Source organism: Trachypithecus francoisi, unplaced genomic scaffold, assembly GCF_009764315.1.
Source record: "Trachypithecus francoisi isolate TF-2019V2 unplaced genomic scaffold, Tfra_2.0 Lachesis_group6, whole genome shotgun sequence".
NCBI lineage: Eukaryota > Metazoa > Chordata > Mammalia > Primates > Cercopithecidae > Trachypithecus > Trachypithecus francoisi.
In genome coordinates, this window is record NW_022681471.1 from 130411049 (window position 1) to 130420880 (window position 9832).

At 36.8% G+C, this 9832-nt stretch overlaps 1 pseudogene across 1 annotated transcript; it reads right to left on the reverse strand.

Annotated features, from left to right (window-relative positions):
- Positions 1-1170: 1170 nt before the first annotated feature.
- Positions 1171-3159, reverse strand: LOC117078111 (annotated as a pseudogene). Its single transcript, XR_004434926.1, has one exon. The product of XR_004434926.1 is annotated as a trifunctional enzyme subunit beta, mitochondrial-like (transcript).
- Positions 3160-9832: the final 6673 nt, after the last annotated feature.

A 9832-nucleotide genomic window follows, 5' to 3' on the forward strand; every position in this document is an offset into this window, starting at 1 on the left:
GGCTCCCTGCTGCTGTCCAGCCTGGTAAGAGAGGAAAACCGCACTTTCTACTGCATGCATATTGTTCTCATACCACCGTGAAGTCCAGAAATTGTAAATGGGATCATCCTAAGTCAAAGACCTTCTGTATATTAATTTATATGTATACAAGTTTTTATGTAATATATAAATGTATGTGTAGGTATATATAAGTATATATATAAATATGTATGTGTACATGCATACAAGTTTATATATAAATAAATGTAATTATATATGATTGATAGGGTTTGGCTCTGTGTCCCCACCCAAATCTCTTCTGGAATTGAAATCCCCGTGTGTCCAGGGAGGGGCCTGGTGAGAGATGATTGGATCCTAGGGGTGGATTTCCCCATTGCTGTTCTCGTGATAGTGAGTGAGTTCTCATGAGATCTGATGGTTTAAAAGTGTGGCACTTCCTTGATCTCTCTCCCTCCCGCTGCCATGAGAAGACGTGCCTTGCTTCCCCTTCACCTTCCGCCATGATTGTAAGTTTCCTGAGGCCTCCCCAGCCATGTGGAACTTTGAGTCATAAACCTCTTTCCTTTATAAAGTACCCAGTCTCAGGTATTTCTTTATAGCAGTGTGAAAATGGACTAATGCAGTGATATATAAGTATATTGTATATATTATTAGGTACATATATACAATAATTTTACTAAACAAAACCAGGTACATGTATAAAGATGTAATATATTTTATTTTATTTATTTGAGACAAGATCTTGCTCTGTGGTATAGGCTGTAGTGCAGTGGCATAATCTGGGCTCGCTGCAGCCTAGACTTCTGGGGCTTAAGCAATTCTCCCCCTCAGTCTCTGTCTCAAGGACCTGGGACCACAAGCTTCCATGCCTGGATAATTTTTGTATTTTGGTAGCGATGGGCTGGTCTCAAACTTCTGAGTTCCAGCAATCCGTCCACCTCGGCCTCCCAAAGTGCTGAGATTTACAGGCATGAGCTGCTATGCCCAGCCTAAAGATGTAATTTAAATATGGAGGTGGATATTCATTTATATATTAAATAAAAGTATATGTAAGTATATGTAAATACACATAATATACTTAAACTTTATATGTACTAATTTATATATAAACATATATAAATTTATATATGTACATAACTTTAGCATATATGTGTGTGTTTTTACATTTTTTTCAATATTTCCCCACTTTACGGTTGACCACCATGATATTTATGTATCTAAACATTTTTTGTAAGTTTTCATTGATGTTTAGATTCTGAATTATTTTTCCATAATTAAGTTAATTTAGGCACATTGGTTTGTATTTTATAGAGAACACTTTAGGACACAGATAGGAACAAGTATAATTTGCAAATATTACAAAGATGATTTCCTAATCCCAGCTGACCTCTTTCCCAATTGCAAACACTCATTTAGTCTTTAGTGACAAGAGAGAACAAAAACAACCACCTACACATCTCTGTGTGAGATTCTGGTGGCTTAGAAATCCCTGAAAGAGCAGTAAATTGTGATTATTGAAAAGCTCAGAACACTGGCAAGGCTTAAGTGCAAAGCATGTAACAGAAGGCCACAAGAATTGTTTTCCTAAGAGGAGCTAGGAGCTATAAATGTCATTTAGGAATGCATTGAAATGCCATTGCCTAGTGTGAGTGTTGCACAGAAACTTCTGGTCATTTCTTCTGGATCTATTATTTTGGATAAACTTCCACTGTCATAGAATGGCCCTGCCCTCCAGCTGCACAGGCAGCCACTAAGGCATACTGGGCTGCTTCCTTCCGTAATCTGTTGGCAGCTGCCATGACCAACCTGCAGCCAGTGGCTCCAAATGGGTGTCTCAGGGACAGGGATCCACCCCAGTTATTAAACTTCTCCAAAGGAAGCAATCTAACCTTGGTTTTTCTACCCATGTAATTTTGTGCAAACCAATCAGAATCCATGACTTCAAAATTTGCTAAACTCTTACCTGAGAAAGCTTTGTGAAATTCAAAAGCATCAATATCATTCATGGTTAATTCTGCCTTTTCTAGAACTTTTGGAGTCGCATATTTTGGTCCGAGTAATAGTTGATCTTTTGGATCATGAGACACGTACATAAAATTCCTCAAATACGACTTCAGCTTATAATCCATGGCCAGAGCCTTTTCCTCTGCCATAATCAACATTGCAGATGCGCCATCAGTCAACAAAGAAGAATTTGCAGCTGTCACTGTGCTGCAGGGCTTGATAAATGCAGGTTTTAGTTTGGCCATCTGCTCCAGTGAGGAAGGACAGATGCCATTATCTTTGGTAACCGTATTTTTTCCTGGTACTTTGAAGATTACGACATCAGAAAGGAGTCCTTCATCCTATGCCTTCTTGGCCAGACTGTGAGAGCTCAGTGCATATTCATCCTGTTACCGTCGAGAAACAGCAAAGGCAGCCGCCAGTCGGTCTGCAGAGTGGCCTGTGGTCTCACTGATGGAGAACTCAGCAACCGCAGGGAGCTCAGGTGTTAGGAAATTCAATTGGAATTTAGAGATTAAAGACAGTCACTGGCCCACAGATTTGGCCTTATTGAGATCAAGCATCAGTTTTCTCATTTTCCTTGAGTGACGAATAGGGACATGGGACATCAACTCGACACCACCTGTCATGAACACATCACAGTGGCCAGAAGCAATCAAACCAACACCTGTGGTCATGGCTTGATTGGCAGAGATACAAGCCACGGTGACAGTGTGAGCAGGAGTCTTGTCAGAGAAGGCAGCTCCAAGGGCAGCCTCTCTAGCCACATTGCTTGTTTTCACTTCCTGAATAACTGTACCAAAGATGATATAATCAACTACTTCCTTGGGGACACTGGGCTGATACAACAAACCCGTAAGTGTTGCTCTAGCCAAATCATGTGGCATCAGGTCTTCATATGAAGTGCCTGACAGCAAAAATGGAGTACGAACGCCATCCACCACCACAACATTCCTCATATTGGGTTTGGCTAATGTCTTCTTCATTTTGGTCTGGATCTCGGGGGCAGCTAGGAGGAACAGCTCAGAGATCTTATGGAAAATCTGAGGGCCCATTTTGATGCAGTGAGAAGATTTTTAAAAGTGTAAGTCAAGATGGTAGTCATTCTGGAATCTTAGCTGATGTCCGCGCAAACTCCTACTCTGAGCAAGGCTCAGACCCCGTGATTTTACATTTTAAGTTTACATTTCAAAATTGGCCTAGTCATTTTGTTAGCAGTACTTATGTGTATTGAACGTATTAAGGTTAAAACATCTTTGCACTGAAAAAAATAATGCCTAAAACTTCAAAAAAAGAAGCATATGGACAGCTTCTTCTACGCATCCACAGTATATTAAAAGTTGATTTATGGGCACTTTGGAAATTTCAGTGTCTGATTGAAACTTTCCAGCAAGGGTTGGAGTTGTTGCTCTGCTGCAGATTTTTTCTGTATTTCTGTAACAGTCCTTCATTAATCCCCTTCTCCCATGATCATCTCAGCTTATTGTTCGGGAAGTTGCCCTGACCAGCCTCTCTTGCACAAAATGGATACTGCTTAGCTAAAACCCCTGGGGCAACACCAACGATATTATAAAGAAATTCTGGCTAAACTAGAGACTTTCTCTGGGCACCATAAATCTTTAGGAAAGAAGTAACTGGCAGGTACTGTCAGAGAAATGTTGGGTAATCCTGTTGGGAAATCAAAACATCATTTCTTCATTGACCCTTTCATCAGGTCTGAATTCCCAAAGAAAAAAAAAAGATAGTCGATGCTTTCACTGGTTAGTTTTACACACCCATATGTTTTACTCTTTCCCTCAGCCAAAGCAAAACTACACTAGGTATAGAAATTTACTATCCTGAGTCTCAATTTCTGCATCCAGTATTCCTATCACACTGCAGTATTTCTGTAGAACTAAAATGACAGAAGCACAAAGTGTCTACATTCTGAAGTTGGAGGGCATGAAACATTCATGCCACTGGCCATAGGTATGAGTGACTTTCTCAAGTCTTTTTTTAAGAGAAACAATTCTCAGAAAGTTATAACCCCACAGCTACTAGAAACAGAAATTCTGTGTCACTAGACCGCTGGTATTTTTCCTATACTTTGCCCAAAGAGCAGCATGAAGACAGAATAAATGATCCATACTGGAACTACCTGAGTCAATCCCTTCATCTGTAACTCCCAAACACTGAAAATACTGCCATCAATATGATACCTACAATTACTGTCCAGCATCATGCAAATGCCTGGTGAGCCTGAAATTCAGAATGTTTTTAAAAAAATCGTAAGTGGACTTCTTACCTTAGCACATCCATGGACTAACTATGGTCCATGGACCAAATCTGGCTCACTACTTGTTTTTATAAATAAAGTTTTATTGGAAAACAGCCATACCCACTCATTTATGTGTTGCGTGTGCCTGCTTTTTTGCTACAATGGCAGAGTTGAGTTACTGCAACAGAGTTATATAACTCGCAGAGCTGAAAATATTTACTATTTGACTCTTTCCAGAAAAAGTTGGCCAATTTCATAGCACTGTTAACAGTAGGAAAATATAAAGCTGTTTTTCCCCTTTTCTTCTACTCTTTCTCAACTTGTCATGTCTTTAAAAAATACATTTCTTTTTGATGTCATTCTAAGTAAGGAAAAATTAAAATATTTAGTCACTGGCAAGGTTTTCCATTTTTATCTTTATATTGTGCAACGCCAATTTTGAACTCCAGTATCTGAGCAGTTAACATGTATTCAGAATCACTGAAATTGCACAAGCTGTTATTTTGTAGCACATGCATAAGTATCTACTGCATTCTTACCAGAACAGGGGAAGTGTGCTACACAAAATGAACTCAGCTAATTTTATTTCACTTCTTGATGTGGACATACTCTAGCAACACTGTACCTTCAGTTCACTGATGTGTAAGGAAGGCATGCAATGAACAGGAGCCTTGGGTTGTCCTCTCATCCCATCCCTTCTATGCATCATTTTCAGCATAAGTGGTTGCCTCACAGGTCAAGAAGAATAGGAGATAGGATAGAGTTCTTGTTTGTTCTTGGATTTTTTTTAGAATGTCATTGCTACTTTTCTATATTTGAAGCAAGTTCTAACTTGGACACAAAGGGTGGCCTCCCTGGGCTGCAAGAGCACTCACTTTGGCATAGAAGTAACAGCCTCCTTTTGTCCACACTGTGAATCTCACCAAATTCCGCCTATTGCCAGTCCAGCAAAATTCTGTGCTCAAGGGGCTTCATGAGCATTGTACGCTATTGGGTAGCAAACAACAGTGGCAGAAGTGCATACGGTGCATATCTCCTCTGACCACGCGCATGCATGCCTCTTTGTCCATTGCACTCCAGATACAAAACAAAAATGCAAAGATTAAATCTTTCAGAATTTCAAGACAGCAGTAGCAGACCTCTAAACCTAGCATGCGGCACTTCTGACCCCAGGACCCTGTGCAATTGATTGGGGCCATATACCTGTGAAGGAGGCCCTGAGTTAGGGAATGGAAAAGTAAATGAATGCTACTCGATTTCTGTTTTCAACCAATACTTTCCTTACTCATGAAAGGAGACAACTATACTGATTTCATGCTAAGTTTTCTAGCACTACTCTACTGTTAGAGAATATATGTTAAGTTTTGCTTGATTTTGAATGTTATGTAAAAGAATCATACTGTTTGTAGTGTCTTCCTTGAGTTCTTTCCTTGAACATGATATTTTTCAGAGATTCACCTAGGTTGATTCATATTCATGAAGTCTAGGGATCTTCACTGCTGTATAGTGTTTCTGTGTAATTGATTTAACACAAATGATTATCCATTCTCTTTTTGATAAGCATGTGTGTGTTCTGAGTGTTTTTTCAGGATTCTAAGTTCCTTTGAATTTCAGTTTTCTGAGAGTTCTGTGCAGGAAAATTTGTAATATTTTATTGAGTTTTTGGCATCTATTGATAAGTAAATCTATTGAGATGATTGTTTGTATATTAAGAGGGGCGAATTATATTTGAAAAATATTCAAGCACTAAGAAAACGATTATACATCCCTGAAATGAACTTCAATTGGTCGTGATGCATATTATATTTTCTAGCTCCTTCAAAAGAAGGTATTAGAAACATGCCTATAGGTGTTTTATGGTCTAAGGAGTTCCTGAGTGTATATGACATGTGCATTCAAGTAGGATTCTTCATTTATGGTTCATTTTTAGAATAGACATTGTAAAGTGACAGTAAAGTATTCTGAAAGCATGGTGAGAATTTATAATCCAAGCAGATATGAGAGAAGGTTCACATCAATCCATGCCTCAACGTCGCTTTCAGCCAACGATATGGGTAACAAATGATGCCTCACTGTTAATGAAATTTATGTTTACTTTTTATGAATGAACTTTAAATATTTCATATTTAATAAGATCTAAATGAATACTTTTCTCTAAACCACCTGTTTAAAATATTCCCAATATTTATGCTGTAGTATATGTATGTGTGTTTGTGTGTATGTTATTGATATATTTGCTGGTAAAATATATTGAAAATATATTCTCCAAATTGAATGTCTCACCTATCAGTCTACTTTAACATTGGATGGACAGGATTTTTAACTTTAATGTAGTTGAATAAATCAAATTTTACATTTTTGGTTATAGTTTTTCATATACATATTTAAGACAATCTCACTCTGTGTCACAGGCTGCAGTTCAGTGGCCTGATCTCGGCTCACTGCAACCTTCACCTCCCAGGTTCAAGCAATTCTCCTGCCTCAGCCTCTTGAGTAGCTGGGATTACAGGTGCATGCCACCACGCCTGGCTAATTTTTGCATTTTTAGTAGAGACAGGGTTTTGACATGTTGTACAGGCTAGTCTCGAACTCCTGGCCTCAGGTGATCGGCCTACCTCAGCCTCCCAAAGTGTTGGGATTATAGGCGTGAGCCATTGCTCCTGGCCCAGTTTTTGATATACTTAATCATCATCCAGTGTTATAAAGATATTTTCAAACACTTTGAAATTTTTGATTTTTTAAATGCTCCTAAGTTTTAAAGTTCTAATATTTGGCTTTAAGCTCTAAGCAAACCTATAATTTTTAAAATTTAATTATTTATTTAAAGTTTTTTATTTGTACAAGGATGCTTTACCAAAAGGTTTACCTTTCTTCATTCATCAATGAATGAATAAATTATGTTTCCAGAAATATCTATTGGGTTCAAGCTTTGTTTTTAGTGATAGGTAAACCTATCCTAGCATCAATATTATCCTCTTCTAAGATTTAGTGATAAGGCATGAAATCTCATGAAACTCATCTCCCACCTTCAGCATTTCCAGAAACATTTTCTTGGCATATCTCAGGCAATTGTCTCTCTATATAAAATTTTAAATTACCTTATCAATTTCTACAAAACATCCTTTTGGCAATTTTATTTAATTTCATTGAATTAGTAGGTTAATTAGGAGAGAATTGACATCATTATTTATTGAGTCTAATTATACTTTGTTAAGTAAATTTGTTTGTTGCCTTTATATATTATATGCTAATCTACATTTTCGAAATGATTATTACTATTGAAGGAAAGAAATTGATTTTTAAGTTTGATTATTGTATCCAACAACACTATTAAACACTCATATTTATTTGACCAATTATCAGTATATTTGTCTGGATTTTTTCTGTGTATTATCTTATGATTGATAAACAATGACATTTTCCCCCTTTTCAATTCATAAAACTCTTATTTCTTTCCTCTTCTATCCAGCAAAACACAGAAGAGAGGCTCTGATAAAAGGCATTGTTGGCATTATTGTGTTTCCTGATCTTAAATATGACAAACATTATTTGCTATAGGTTTTCTTAGTGGTCTGTCCCTTGTTAAGAAAGCACCTTTGAATTCCAGTTTTCTGACAGTTCTGTGCATGAAAATTTGCAATATTTTATGGATTTGTTGGTATCTATTGATAAGTGAATCTATTGAGATGACAGTTTATATATTAATACGGGTGAATTATATTTAAAAAAAATTCCAGCACTAAGAAAAATATTGTACATTCCTGAAATGAACTTCAAGTGGTCATGATGAATATTGTATTTTATGCAATTCCTTTTTTACAGGTGTGCATCTGTAATTTCACTTCTATGCTGATGAGTGAGACAGGCCTGGAGTAAATCAGTCCACTACATTCTTTTCATGGGAACTTGAGTTTGACAGATTCATGCATCTCAACTCAGCATTGTAAACTTTTAACAATGAACCCATCACAGCTGGGACCAAAGTTAAAAATAATTGCTATCTAAGTATCAGTGTTAGAATACATTATTTCCAATGTTTCCCCTCACTTTAAGTTTCTCTGATTCTTGATGTATTTTTTAATTAAATTGGATACACAATTATGACTATTATTATTGGATTCATAATATATTTGGTAAAATAATTTCTTTTTAAGTAAAACATTTAACAGTGCAGTTTGGTTCACGTCAATTATACTTTGAAAAACCCTTTATATTACTTGCCTAGAGACAGAGTATGTGAGTAGGCAGTTGATCAATATTCTGCTAAACTTTACTTATGAGAGTTTCTCTTGAAACAATTATGTATTGTTACTTTTGTTTGTCATTAATTTAGTAATTATATTTTGAAAATTTAGTATGTGCTGTTTTAAGTACTACACAGGCAATATCTATTTATCTATTGTCTATATCCATATTTATCTACCATGCATCTGTATCTATTATCCATCATCATGATCTATTATCTATTATCAATTTATCTACCTATCATCTATGTATATCTATCATATATTCCTAGGTATCATCTATCTTCCCCTTTAACATACCTACCCATATCTATCTATGTACCTTATCTATCCATCTTTCTAGCTTTTTATATTACACAGAAGTGGTTTATCTTTTAGTGATAGGGGACATTTTAGGCACAGAGTATAGATTCTATAAAATCTTATTGAATTGAGTTGAATTAAAAGCGTTTTTTGGCAGAATGTGGTGTCTCATGCCTGTAATCTCAGTACCTTGGGAGGCTGAGGCAAGAGGATTGCTTGAGACCAGGCGTACAAGACCAGCCTGGACAATATAGTGACACATAGTAACAATAATAATAATTAGTCAGGTGTGGTGGTGCACAACTGTGGTTCCAGCTACTTGGGAGGCTGCTGCAGGAGGATCGCTTGAGCCTGGGAAACGGAGGCTGCAGTGAGCTATGATGGAGCCACTGCACTCAATCCCCATGCCACTCAATACCTCATGCCACTCAATACTTCATGCCACTTCAACTGCACACAATACAGGTTCCTAATCGTCAATACTGGCACACTTTTATGCATGTCAACCAGAAGACAAAAAAAAAAAAAAAAAAGGTTAATACATTGCTCTATAAAATAGCTTTATTTGGAGAACAAAATAGGCCTTTATAAGCACAGGAAAATATTCTGCTCTTTGAAACCCACTATGCTTTTCTGTTCACAGATATGGCCCATGTGCCTATGCCAAAGATTCTGGCAAGTAATGTTATTCTTATGATCCACCACTGGCCTCAAATAAAACATGCTAGCTCACTTAAAACTCAATTAAAAATCAAACTGATGAGAGGGCCATTGGGATGCAGAGAAAACAATATTTAAAAAGTCTAACACTAATGGACAGAATTAACTGAGTCTACATAATTCATCATCCCTGTAAAGATGGCAATGTGCAGATGAATGTAATTACTGAAATTAATTTTGATTGTGGGTAGAGTGAATGCAAAATTTATTTTTACATTTTATTTTTATTTCTTTTTTTATTTTAATAGCTTTTGGGGGTACAAGTGGTTTTTGGTTACATGAATGAATTATATGGTGGTGAAGT